This window comes from Pleurodeles waltl, chromosome 3_1 (genome assembly GCF_031143425.1).
Source record: "Pleurodeles waltl isolate 20211129_DDA chromosome 3_1, aPleWal1.hap1.20221129, whole genome shotgun sequence".
Taxonomy (NCBI): Eukaryota; Metazoa; Chordata; class Amphibia; order Caudata; family Salamandridae; genus Pleurodeles; species Pleurodeles waltl.
The window spans coordinates 1,622,380,197-1,622,393,980 of NC_090440.1; positions in this window are offsets into that span (position 1 = coordinate 1,622,380,197).

Below are 13,784 nucleotides of genomic sequence, written 5' to 3' on the forward strand. Positions count from 1 at the left end.
TGAGGGCATTAGCGCCTCGCAAACGGCGTTTTTCGCTAATGCCTTCCTACATCCGGCCCTAAGTCTCTTCCTAGTAAGGACACAGGACTTGAATCGCAAACCACAAGTCTGTGTAATCCTTGGAAAGTGCCAAGCTCAACCTGAACCGGATCCATGATCGGGTTAGTCAGGAGTTGGTTTGCTACTCCCACTACCTTAATTGTCTGTCCCGAAAGGGGCAGTTTCGGAACTTCTGCACTTCTGACTGTAGAGCGGGTAGCTCCTGTGTCAACCAAGAATGAAACCTTGTGACCCATTACCTTCCCCTGAACAGAAGGCCCTTTCTGGTCTACTTCTATGGACGCTGCAAGCCTACGCTGTTCACTATCTGAACTCTCTTCTGACGATTCATCGTTTATTCCATTCTCACCACGCAATAGGTACTGTTGCACTGTGTGATTTTGACTCATTCTTTGACCTGTGACCTGTTGAGGAAGCATCACCTGTTGCTATTCCATTGGTGCTAAAGGCACTTGCATTTGCTGTCTAGGTACCATAGGAACCTGCTGTTGCATTTGCTGTAGCTGCATCGGCTGAATATGTGGCACCTGCACCTGCTGCATGGATTGAAAACCCTGCATTTGACTCGCATTACTCTGAAAATTCATATTTGGACCTCTCAGCCTTGGTCCTTTCACATTTTGAAATGAACTGACATCATTGCTTTGTTGAACAATACCCTCCTGCACCATCATTGTGCACTCCCGCTTCCAATGTCCAATTACCCCACAAGCATGACAAGGTAACATCTTCTTCATTCTCTGTTTGTCGTTCTGAACCACTACAGTGTTAAAATCTGGACTTGGGTTCACAAAACCTCTTCGACCTCTACCTCTCACTTGCGCCTGAAACATCCCGTTGTCTTGTGGCTGTTGCACCATCTGCTGTAGACAACCTCTCTGCATCCCTGACTGTGCTGCCTTAATTTGCATCACCATCGCTTTCTTCTTTAACTTTCTCTGCTTTAACTCAATCTCGTCACTACAGTAATTCGCATACTGCAACAACTCATCAATCGGCTTTGCTTGCCAGCAAATCAAGTGACTCTTAATCATCTGGCTAATCTCAGGTCTCAACCCTTCAACAAACCTAAACACAAGGTGATTCATGTCCTTCTCCTCAACAACCTCTGTACCAATGTAGTGCTTGAACGCCTTCAACAACCTCTCATAATAGGCATGTATCGACTCCTTGGCTTCCTTATCCGTTCGATGAATCCTTTGCTAAATCAATATTCTTTGGTGAAACTCTTGATTTCAGAAACTCAATCACCTTATAGTAATACTTCATCACCTCAGGAGACGGTGCTCCTGTGATTCAGTCCCTTGCCGGTTCCTCGGTCGGCCAATCCACACTTCTCTTGCACTCAAGCCACAAATCAGCTGGAACTATGATCTCAAAGAGAGTATTCAGGTCTTCCCAAAGACATTTTGCAAGTTTCACAAACCTGTCCGTCTGCTGATACCACTCTATTGGCTTCTCCCTCAGCCTGGGGAAACCTTTCGTAAATGATAGAATATCACCTATAGTCCACAGTACATGGACAAGAACCCCTCCGGTAGTCTCTCTCATTGGTAACATTTTTACTGTACCGGTGTCCGGTAATGCTCTTGACGGCTGCTCTATCCAGTCACTTTTCCTCTTGTCTCTTTTCTTTGCCCATCTGCCTTCCCACTTTTCTAAGGCCCCCCAAACCTGTGGACTCTGCAGTATCTCTTTGAGGTGTGCCTTCATCCCAGTAGACCTCATGTTTTCAAAATCCTTAGGCTCAAAATCTAACCTATAACTCCTCTTCAGATGTTTGGTATTTTCTAAATCTACACCATACTTATCTGCAAAATTTGCCAACCTCTGGTGCACTCTGCTCACTTCTCTAGTTATCTTTGGACACAAGTATCTCAATTCTGCTTCCGTGTATGACTCTAACCTGTTCACACCCATGCTCCCTTCAACAAGTTCATTTGCCTCCATGCCCAATCTAGCAAAATTCAGGTGTTCTTCTCCTTCCGTTCTCCCTGCAGCTACAGGAGCAGTCTGCGGAGTATTAAGCTTGTCTAGCCAGTCGGTATATTCACACTTGTGACCTGCGGAGTTAACAATCTCGAACCTGTCTGTCTCATGACCTCTGGTGGAGACCCGATCGGACTGAAGTCTAACAGGGATCTAGATCCTTCAAATGTCGGTTCCACTGGAGTCGTTCCTTGGGAGCTTCCTACGACCCCTCCTCTTGTCACCTCTTGAGTCATTACCCCTTGATCGCATACACTAGGCTTCACCTGCGCATACAATGGTACTGGTGGACCAACTGTAATAGGCAAAGATATGGCGGCTGGCGTCTGCCTGTTCCCCAGAACCTGTGCAGGACTAACTCCCATATTCTGGTTCATCACTGGTGCCATGGTTGATTGCGGCCACATGACCGAAGTATAATTCGGAATCATATGCTGCTGCCCCTGGGGCAGTAAAGGTGGAGTTGGCTCAGTCTGAATCAACTTTGGTCTTCCATATATTTGCTCTGTCGGCATCATCAGATTTGTGGTAGTCTCTAAAATTGGGACATCGGGGTAAATTCTCTCAACCTGTGGTGGTTGCAGCTGAGATTGCATATCGTGGCCAGTGGACATGCTAAAACTACTCTGCACCGGTATTGGTGTTGAGACAGGACTAACCTGTATCAGATTCGTTGTCACCTTCTCTTAGGTCGAACCTGCAGGACATGTACTAGTACTCGGTCTTTTGTCATCTATTGCGTATGGCGGTGGTCGATCACTCAGGAACTGATTAAGAAACTCATCATCATCTGTGTCATCTACCTCTGACCAGGGCTTCTTAGCCTCTTTGTCTTTGGAAGGACTTTTTTCAGTCTTACAAGTGGCTTTCCCCCCTTTTTCTTCACCTTCTTGAGCTATTGCTGGAAACAGCCCGACTCCATCTATTGTTTCTCTTCTCCAAACTCTCTGTGCACTATCCCAACTAGCCTCCGCTGGTGTCTTTTCTGCTTTCCTCATTCTCCTCTCAAATTTCTGTTGCTGTTGTCGTATTGCCATCAGTCCCCAAATTGCTAACGCCTCAAACTGTGCTGGCCCCGGAGGTGGCTTTAGCTCATTTAGCACCCTCCACAAATTTTCCAAAATCCTCAAATTGAACGTTCCGTGCTCCGGAAATGCTAAGCACCCTTCTTTCTCTGTAGCTTTGCAGCATTGCTTTAGCCAAAGACATGGTGCGACCCCCTTTTCCTCCATTACAGTATAAGCCGGTGTATACTCTGGTGGTGTAACCTCCCCTACACTCGCAGTAATATATACATCTCCCCTCAAAGCGCTCTTTAAATCCTTGAAAAATTTCATTTTTATGTCTTTTATTTTGTTCACAATCAAATCAGGAAGTGACTTTAATTCCCAGAACTCTCTTCGCCTATCTTCTCAACCAATTGCCTCTCACAGATGGCTGCCAATCCATGCGCGACCCTTCTCGCTAACCAACCTATCCCAGCGCGGCTCCAATGACGTCACACTCACACACGCTGCGGCTGACAAAGTCTTGCGGCTTGTCTTCCCACCCTCGATTCACACAAAACTAATGCAATATATTGCGAGCACCAACAAAACAAAACTCAAAATTTGCCAGTTTACTACAGGAAAGGGTAACACAATCGCTTCAGAACTTTACAGAGATTTTGTTTAGCCTCGGCCACTACTCTCTCCTTCTCAGATCCAAACTCGCAAGCAAAATTTTACTCTCGACTTGTCAATGGATTATTGTTCTAGTGCACTTTAGAACTCACCAAATCTCCATCGAAGTTTTCAGTCACTCACCTTGACTCATACTCGACTTGTCGACTTCACCATCGACCTATTAAACCACTCAAATTACAACATAAACCAAGTGTCTCATATCCTTATCAATATACTCCGGCCTCTTAGACCACGCAGGGTCCGTACATCATCAACAACCATGTGGCCAATTTTTTTTGCACAAAGCACCATACTCACATGAAGTTCGCCGACTTCCCTACTCTCATACTGCGGAGTACGCCCACTCCTACTAAAACATCATCATCTGGCCTAAAATCCTCACAAACTTCACAATTCACCTGCGATATGCATAAGCTGTGCAAGCACAAAATCTACTTCATTCACACTATCACTAGAACGCCAAGAACATACTCAAACTTCCTTCAGCAAGCTCCGAGATTCCGTGAAAGTCATTTGGGACTTAGGGACTCATCATCTCTCAAATTTGCACCCTTGAAAAGAAAAAAAAACACAAAACCCAATTTAGTCGGTACACCTTGCTTCCTTCCAAACCCATTCTCATCAATCTCTACCAGAAACCAACCTTTTCTAGCAAAACCGTAGATTTTGGACCGTCAACTCTATCAAACCGCTATGCTACCAAAACAGTTAATTATCGCACCCCAACCATCCGCACTACTACTAAAAACTGTTATCAAACCAAGGTCTTTCATACTGGGGCCCCAAAGGGCCAAACCATCCTCTGCTACCAAAAACTGTTAGCATGTCAGAGCATTAATAAGTAAACTTACAAGGAGACGCATTTAGGTCGAAGAACCTTAGGACCACGTTCGGGGACTTCCCAGTACAAAATGTCTTTTTGGCATCACAAATCAATAGATCAATAAACCAATCAATAATTTCAATAGCTGATCAACAACTAATCAATAACATTTAATAAGAATCAATAAGTCAAACACACCTTCAGTCATAAATAACCACACCAATCCGTTAAGTGTTAGGATATTTATTTCCCTATTGGTTACAATCTAATGTCATCTATGTTAATTTCATCAGCAATAAAACTCATCAGAACTCTTCTAAATTAGCAATTAGAACACAATTAATCAATGCATAGAGAAGATTCATTCAGGAATTAGGGACATCATTAATCCGAAGCAACTTAGCAAAGTCTCATTAATACATGATTCAACAAAGCAAGAACTCTTTCTTTTGTCCTTTTGCACAAGATATGGTGAATACCTCAACTAACCTCAAATTAGCATTAGCATATTGGGCTTCATGCAAAACATTTTAGTAAGCACAAATTTGAAAAAACATCTAAACTAAGGACTCTATCAAAATAGCAGTTGGTACCTAGAAAGGAAAGGCAAACAGACAATTAAAATTTTACTCTGATAGTTACCAATCCAACAGATCAGCAAACAGCATCCGTCTTCGTCCTCAGGACATCAGTCGATTCTCCATCAGCAGAGATAGGACGGGGCAAAGCACAGTTAAAGAATAGGACCCTTCCCTCATATGGAGGAGAAGTAAGTATTAGGCAAGAATGGAGTGAAGGATGGTTTTAGAGTACTCAGAATAAACTCAGGGAAACGCTAGAGCAATTGGAATAACAAATGGAGATGTTGAAGTGGAGGGAATTGGAGTGAAGTGAGCCAGAAGTGAAGTGAGAAAAAGGACCTGTTTCTTCTTGAGTCACGCCGTTAAATCAAAACTTGTCTAATTAGCCCTGAACTCCTCATTGGATAATAATTGGTGCATCATTATCTCTGTCCAATAATTGTTCAAGCAACTAGCCAGAATTTTCCACAAACCACAGTTCTCATGTCGCAGATTGGTCCATAATATTGATGTCTTCATCGGTTGGAATGTCAGGTAGGAAAAGTTACACTTTGCGCTCCAGTCAGTGTCTCCATTGTTTTCTCCTATTACAGTTAACCTTGCACCTGTTACGAATGTCACTGTTGCATTCAGCAAGAACGTACCTTGAGCAAGTCGGTTCTCATGAGAAAGAATTTGCTACGGCTACACATAACTTCTGGAAAAGTACAGCTTCATGTCCTTCAGAAAAATAGCACATTGCACGTTAGAAAATGCAGTTTAATATGAGGCCAGGCAGCTAGGCCCAGACCCTTGCTAAGCTAAGGCCTTCTATTTTAATAATGCAACTCTTAATCCATAACTCTAATCATGATATACTAATACAAATTCAAACATTAATGCATAAAATTTCAGAAATAACAAGCTTTTCATTAGTTTTCATATACATTGATAGCCACTCCTCGTGGGCACATTTCAAGTGCGTGTATCATTTTCTATGTTAAAACGTTTTCTATGCAGCTTCATCACACAATATATTGCAAGCTTTTCATGTTAATATTGCTTTAAAAAGACACACTACCATCAATGCATTCACTAGGATTTGTACAAGTGACGTTGCCATGTGTCAAGTCTTCTTTCAGCACCATAAGGTACAAGCTTCATTTCCTCTTTAAAGGCAGTAGTAGTAAGTATGAGCCTTGAACTTGATTCTAGGGCCTTGTCATGAATACGTTCATCACCCAAAAGCAGGCTGCGAAGCAGTCTCTGTAGCTACTAAAGAACACATTTCATGCTAAGATATAGGGCCTTGTCTGCAAGGAAATAGTGCAGCACGGCACCACAAGCAATCTTGCTGTGCCAAGCTGTGTCATTTCCAAAATGCAGGGATGTCCCGAATTTCAAAGAATAAGGTGTATCCCTGTATTTCCCCTTGCACTGGCACCAAATTAGCTGCCTAGCACCAAAGCAGCCACCCTTGCACCATAGTGCAAGGATGGCTGTGTTGCGGGAAGGCACACCTTCATACACTAAAACAATCTTTAATTGTGATTTGCTCCTTCTATGTGTGCTGCAGAATGCAGTGAACATAGAAAGAGCACCAAACAAGGAGAAATAAAAGTATTTCTCCTCGTTTTGCCACTCTAATCCCTCCCCTGGAGAGGCGATAGTTTATTGTCGCTGCCTCAGGTTTATCATTTCTCATAAATCTGAGGCAGTGTCAAACAAGCAATGGGTGTTCCGTGGGTATGCCCACAGAAACACCCATTGCACTCCCCTTAGCCACGGAGAACTGCATCTGGGCAGCCCTATCTACAAGGTTGCGTTAAGCTAGGAAAAGAGGTTTAATGTGGCCTTGTAGATATGGTATACTGCACAGTACCACTGGTGTGTTGCAAAAAGTGATACTCCAGTGGCGCAAGGGCCTCGTAAATGAGGCCCATAGTGCAAAATGACTGATTATCATTTTGCATATTGATGTGTACTTTTGCAGAATTCTGCAGAAATTCAGTGTAAATATGTGAAAACAAATGATGTAAATTTCCACAACCATGAGTGTAGGAAAATTCAGGGGCATATTTATACATATTCGAGTTTTCATCATTTTCAGGATGAGTGAATCCGCCTTGTGTCAATGAGATGCAAGGTAGGCGTTCCCGTCCCAAAATGTATCCACTCAGGCAAAAATGACGCACGGGTGGGATGCAGACTTGACAAATTGACCAAATCCTGATTTGCGTCAAATTTTAACGCCTGGGTCAGGGCAGGCATTAAAATGGGGCAAACACACCACTACTTAAGGAAAACATGCACCATCAACAACGTTGCTCAAGAAGGACAACATGGAGGTGCTACTCATGCAGCATGCCAGATGACACAGAGCACAGGGCCAACAGCAACAGCTACCACCGCACCAACATGGACTCCAAAAGGCAACGCAGAAGGCAGGAGAGGGTCTCAGGACCAGGACAACCCTCCAGGGCCTCACGGACCAGGATATCATCTGGAGGTACAGACTCAACTGGCAAGCCATACAGCAGCTGCTGCCGCAAATTGAGCCACAGATAACAGCCAGCCTGCAGACCCCACACAATATTCCACTAATGACCAAGCAGCTAGCTGTCCAGCTGTCCTGCACATGTTGGCAAGTGGCTCATTCCAAACAATGGGTGCCCTGGTTGCTGGGGTATCACAACCCTCATTCTCCACCTTCCTTCCCTAGGTCCTTGATGCCACCATCTCCCTCACATCCCACCACATTAGCTTCCTCAACACAGAGCAGAAGCAGCAGGAGATCAAACAGAGGTTTTGCCAAATACATGGCTTCCCGCATATGCTGGGTGCAATTGACTGCACCCATGTCCGGATTGTACCTCCTGCTGCAATAGAGCATCTATACCGGAACAGAAAGCACACCCAGTCTGTTGGAAAATGGGTTATTGGTAAGGGCAGGTAAGTACCTACACTTAGCAATAGGCCACTAACCTCCACTTAGGTCCAGTTAGGTCTCAGTAAATTAAACCTAGCTCAACCCTTGGTAGCTTGGCAACGAGCGACAAGGCTTAACTTAGGAGACAAAGTGTAAAGCATTCAAATATCACAAAACAGTAATTAAATAAAACACAGAAAATAGTTTAAAAATCCAAAATCAATGTATAAAAATAGATTATATTTTTATCTTTAAAATGACACCAAAATGAATAGAATCGGATAAGGGGAACCGGAGATATGTTTTTGTAAAGAATTAATGCTTTCTAGCGCATAGAAGCAACTAGCACTCAAAGGGTTAAAACTGGAAAGGAACCAAGTCCAGAGTTCAGGCCAACCACAAGGTAACACTGTCACACTTACTTTCAGAAGTGTTTGATTCAGGAAAGTGGTCCACAGCACCAGCCCAGGGTTCAGGGGCTCTGATGTGCCTCTTAGGGTTTGGGACTACAACTCCCACAATGCACCTCTTCAACTTATGGAGTTGCTCCAAACGTCTCCAAACGTCTGGATCTTCTTCCAGAGGTCCTTTGGGTGTCCTGGAAGTGTCCATAACTTGATCCAAGGTTCCAGAATCTCTGAGTTCCTCCTTGGGAGTTGGGACTACAATTCCCAGAATGCACCTGGTCAGAATCCTCAAATGGCCACTGGATGCTGGTCAGCTGAGCTCTGCTTGCAGGACTTGATGCAGGGGACTCTGGGCAGCTCCTTTGTACCTGTAGCAAACAGGGAGTCCCTTCTTGAAGCAGTAGAAGACAGGTAAAGTCCTTTTAGTGGTGAAGCCCAAGTGTGCAGCAGGTGCAATCCTCTAGAGTGCAGTGTCCAGGTGCAGGTCAGGGATCCAGCAGGACAGTCCTTCTTATCCTGTAGTTCTTCCTTGTTGGAATCTGATAGGGATCTAAGGTGTGGGTGCAGGTTTGCCAGTTTTATCCTTGCTCCTGGGTGAAAAACAGGGGTCCTGGCTCTCCAATCAGGGGCAGGGTCCTTCCCCCTGTGATGGCCACTTCCTGGAAAGTGTGGCAAAAATCAATCCCAGGGAGCAACATTCCTCAAAAATCCATCATGGCTGAAAGTGATTTTTGGAGGTTACATCTGGCTGAGCCCACCCACTGGTGTGGCTAAAAATCCTAAACACACCCTCTCCTGCCCTCTCCTAATCTAATCAAGGGGGCACCTGATTGTCTGGGTTTTCAGGATGAGGGGGTGATGGAGGGTTGCTCCAAATTTCCTTCTCTTCCTGTGAAGACCAGTTTGTCAGCCCTCCCCCTTCCTGCCTCACCATCTGCTGAGGGGAGATCTCCTCCCACAGGCACATCTCTTTGTGTGAAGCCAGGCCACTTCACACCTCATCAAGGCAGCCTGGCCAGGCTGCCAGAGGCTGGCCAATCAGAGCACAGCAGCAAAAACACTGCAGGGCTGAAGTTGGCAACTTTTCAGGTAAAGTTTAAAACTCTTTACCTGAACAAGTTATATTAAATCCAACAACTGGAAGTTGTATTGTTTATTTTAACAATTAATTTGATACCAAACGTTTGATATCTGTTACTTAAGGGAACTTTTAAAATTAAAATAAAGTCTTCCTATTCTAGCCTATGGAGGCCATTCACTACAATGAGGGAAAAACAAATTTGGCTGTTTAACCTCACCAGGGCATATACAACTATTTTTATAAGGTCCATGCTTATAGTTACATGGCACCCATCCCTAGGGGCACATAGGGCACACCTTAGGGGTGACTTATATGTAAAAATAAGGTAGTTTAAGAATTTGGAACTACTTTTAATTCCAAAGTCGAATTTGCATGTAACTTTAATTTTAAAGCAGCCAGCAAGGCAGGCCTGCCTTTAAAATGACATTGGGCACCTCAGCAGTGCACCTATGGGTGCACTACCTATGCTGGGGTCCCTAAACATACATGCCCTACCATATACTAGGGACTTATAGGTAGGTTGACTTCGCCAATTATAATTAGCCTAATTTGCATACTGAGTTTACACAGAGCACAGGCCCTGGGACTGGTTAGCAGTACCCAGGGCACCATCAGAGTCAGGAAAACACCTGCAAAAAGTGGAAAATGGGGGCAAGAAGTTTGGGGGCCTCTGCAATCAGCCCTGTTCCCTCACACACTCCATAAATGTGCAGGCCATAGTTGATCACCAGGGACTGTTTACCAACATCTTGGCGAAGTATCCTGGGAGTGTATATGATTCCTTCATTTTTTGCCACATCACCATCAATCGGCACTCCCAGGATGGACAATATGGCAATGGCCTTCTTGTCGGTAAGTCCATAAACCTAGCAATATACACACGGCACAGCAACTCTGTAGGACACACAATACATACACCACTACATTGACATGTGGGCAGAAAGACACTGAGGTGTGACACAGGTAGTTATGTTGGAGACCCAGACACAATGGGATACACTCCTATGGACAAATGGCGACTGCCAATAACAATAGATGCCACTCTAGAGCTACAAGGGACTAATGTCGAAGCACACAGTGAGAATGACATGGCCTGCCCTGGAAGTACAATTTGGAAGATGAACTATACACTATTACATTAGGCCACATAGTCAATCACACACAATCCCAAGCAATAAGTACTGTGGAAGGGGTGGGCAATGTGTGTTGGAGCAGGTCAAACACCATGAGCCACATAGCATGATAATTCTGAATCACATGTAGGTGACATGGAAATACTGAGGCAGTCCCAACATCACACATCACTCCTGGGGTGACGTTGCCAGCTAGCAATGAGGAAGTGGATTGTCCTATGAAAACATATTGATGTGTCACTAATGCAATCTGCACACTGCTGCACACACTGAAAGAGCCAATTCTCAATCAAAATAAGAGATGTACAGGGAGATGGCCCTTCCTGCACATATACATCCACCTCCACAAGGCAGTTTGACTGGTTACCAGGAGCAAGTTCGGTAGTGTAGGTGCACGGTTCCACATGAGCCACTGGCAGAGGGAACCACAAAGGTCTACATAGAACCAAGTCACACATGGGACAATTGTGCATTGTCAATACTGAACACCTCATTGCTGCCAACTTAGGGAGATGTGTTGGGCATTGTCACCAAGCCTAATCAAAGGGCCTCACTTTTGGATTTAATCTACAATGACATATGTCTGAGCGGATGGGATGTCCAGGCCGTGTAGTGCAACCATATCACCACCACATTGAAATCTATTGCGTGTGTGTGGAAGTATCATGTCCCCTCCAGTTAAAGCACACAAAAACATGTAGTTCACTGCACAATGCATGGGAGATACATACCGAACTGCAGTTTGGAAACTAAACCATAGATATCAGGTCAATGAGCCAAACACAAGTTGTCAAGTCAAACAACCTGTGGTACTTTAAATTTCGGAACCACATGGAGGCTGTCCTAGCTGAAGTGTGGGAACATCATCATGGCTCTGTTTTTGTCGTTTGTAGTGAAATATGTGAATGGTCAACTGTAATCCTGTTAAAACCCCAAAGGCTACTCACATGTTGCCTCTCTAGCTTTTCTCATTTGTTTAGGAATGTGAGTGGTACAGCCCCCTTGCATGCCTAGGGCATAATAAATGATATAAAAGGTCTGAGCTAAGACCATTTCGGGAGACTGCCTCTTTCAGTTGCTATAGGTCAGCTTCTGGGAGACGTAGTCTCACTCATTTGAGTTTAATAAAGATGTATTTTCATATTTCAGCTTCTTTGCCAAGTTCTTTGTTATATTACCCTGAGAATGAAAAATCTCTAGTACTTCAAACCCAATGCAGAAAGAACCTCACAGAAGCCCAGGATCTCACACAATGCCAAAACCACATATGAGTCACAGACGACACAAGATATCAACTGCCATGCTACATGACATTCCTGGTGCAAGAAACAACAAAATACTTACTCTTGTTTTCTTTTTCAGCTGATCAGGTTTGCAGGATCCAGCCATGGATCATGACCCCATTCCCCAACCCAAGCACAGCAGCAGAGCGTGCCTATAATGAGGCACATCGGAGGACACACACCATTGTTGAACGGACCTTCGGCATCCTGAAGTCCAGATTCAGGTGCCTGGATATCACCGGAGGCAGCCTTCTATATTCCCCTTAAATGGTCTGCAAGATCATATTGACTTGTGCCATCCTGCACAACATTTGTGTTAGGAGGAACATCCCCCTATATGAACCCGAGCAAGAACTGCCTGAGGAGGAGGAGGCGGATGGTGCCAGGGAAAATGAGGGGGAACATCCAAACACAACTGCAGGAATGCGTCGTAGACAGCAGATAGTTCAAAACCTTTTTCAGCAATAGTGACTCTAAAAACATTGTTACGATATGTAATTAAACACCTCACTTTATCACTCAATCCTGCTCTGGGTACTTATTTATGAATCACATGTTCTTTAGGAATGTGAGTATTACCTCAGGGAGCATGTCAGAAAGACAAATCTGACTACTTCTGATGCAACATCACATGTGATGAGTATGATTGTACAGCAAACATCACACACAGTTTGAAAAAAAAAACATTTTCAATTTCACATATGAAGGGGGAAATCATAGGACCACAGCGTATGACAGACATCAACGTTGCCAACATGGTCTACTATAGCACATGACACACAACTATGACATTTTCAATCAGAAGGCAAATAAGCGCATCATGCCTGAGGCAGTGGATGTGAAATATCATTGGTAACAGGAATGTATGAAGAGACTCCTGACATTAGTAAGTGCAACATTTGCTATCTCTTCAAGGAACTTGTGTGGCAAGAGGTGCATCAATCCTAAAAATGGATAGCATGAGTGTCCCAGGTATGACAAGCAATGGTCACAACACATGCTCTGCGCAGTCCATCCCTGGTAACAAGTCCTGCCACTGCCATGTGTTGAGACTCTGCCCTCCCTTCTCCAGGGGACACTGTAAATGGACTATCTGTACCCTGGGAATCATCATTAACACTCACCCAGACTCCCATTCTGACTTCTGTTCCCTTCCCTTTTCTATGTGGCATACTACAGAACAACTACATTAGCCTGCATGGACTTCAGGTCCCATAATGCACTGCCTGGTAGTCAGTAAGACCTGTAATATTCTGTCCATTGCTTCCTATGGGAAAAGTCCAGTTGTCCCCTTATACTGGATTCTCTCCTCCAGCACTTGTGAGAGACCAAAGCTGTACATACCTGTGAGCTCTCTTGTGCAGCCCAGCCATGTGACTCTGCCCTGGCCTTGCTTCTGCCTGGAACTGCTTAGACGCTGCCATTCCCTGTAGCTCATTGTCATGCATTAGAGTACAATTCATATGTGTACCAGAGCCCTTGTTGGATTGTGTTACAGTCCTGATTATGCCTGAAACTGCTCTCTGTTTACACAGTGCTGTTCCTGCTTCTTCCGGTCAGACGCTGCTCCCTGTTTTTCAGCCTTGTTCATGTTGGTTCCTGACAGAGCCTGCTTCCTGTTACCAAGACCTGTTCCAGTCTTTACGTCAACCAGAGCCTGTTCCCTGTGCCTGCATTTGCCTCCTAGTTGGTTCCCTTTCCCTCCGTTTCCTCTTGGGGTATTGTGTCTGGTAAGTGTACTATCTGTCCTCAACTGTATAGAATTGTTTAACTTTGTATTTTTTCTGGCACCTGAATTCCAGGAGGCTAATCTAGCCCCCATCCTTTGTCTAGT